Raw genomic sequence first — 1126 nt, forward strand, 5'->3', positions numbered from 1 at the left:
AAATATATAGAGTTATAGTTATATATAGTTATATATATTGTTATAATTTATATTATATAGTGGCAATAGAAACTTTCCACTTGAGAGAAGCCTGTATTGTGATTATTATTCAATACATAAAAGCAGAAATTGACACAGACATAATATTTCAAAGTATTTCAAGAAGTGTGTTACATTTTGTTCCTTGATCATGGCTCATATAGCGGCACAGTGTTAAGCACAAACTGGTACCCCTTGATTTCCAAATTTTACTTCAGTAGCGGGCGTTGTTGCCCCTTAAAATTATGCAAACTTGGCATGTTCTACGCTTTTATTGAGCCAGTTTTTTGTTTATTATTTTAATTAATTGTTGTGGCGGTCCACTTCACTCTTGTATCAAAGCTTGTCCCAGTCGTTGTACAATGTTAGTGTCGTTTTGGGAGCCCCCTCTTAGGCCCAGTCAGTTCAAACGTAATTAATGGAAAGATGGCAAACATTGGTCATTATAAGGCCGCCTTGGTCAATGTCCGAAAGTGTTTTAAGGTCGTAGTTGTATCCTTCTGTCTCTGATAACTCTTCCAGTGTCCGTATGAAACTGACATGCAGAGCTGGTCGTTGTGAGAAAGTGATTTCAATGATACAAGAGCTGTACCTGTCTGTCTCCTTGCGCAGTATCGACCTGTGGTCCGCCTGGTCTCGGTCTGTCAGGCGTAACTCCAGTGAGTTGAAACCAATATTTCAGGATATTGATGGTAGGATGGGAGCAATGAAGCATCCGCGACAGCGCTCATTGGGGCTTAATTTTGGCATCTTGTAAGCAATTTAAGGCCACAACAACCAGCTGGAATGTCTATGTAATTGTTTTATTCGATTCTCAAGTTGCAGCTGTGTTGATCTAAACACAGTTCAGAAGATTTCATAATTTCGGCGGAAATCAAGTAACAAAATGTGTTAATTTGCATGTGGGTCACGTGATCACGTCGTTAAACATTTGCTCAGGAAAAATATCAACGCGGAGTCACCGTTGGATACATGGTGAGTGATGTGCGAAATTGCGTTCACTTACTCAAGTAAACAAGGGCGATGTTACACAAAAAAACAAAGTGCAAAGTTTCTGTTGCCGCTGGGTATATACATATATATATAT

The sequence above is a fragment of the Aplysia californica genome, unplaced genomic scaffold (assembly GCF_000002075.1).
Source record: "Aplysia californica isolate F4 #8 unplaced genomic scaffold, AplCal3.0 scaffold00347, whole genome shotgun sequence".
NCBI lineage: Eukaryota > Metazoa > Mollusca > Gastropoda > Aplysiida > Aplysiidae > Aplysia > Aplysia californica.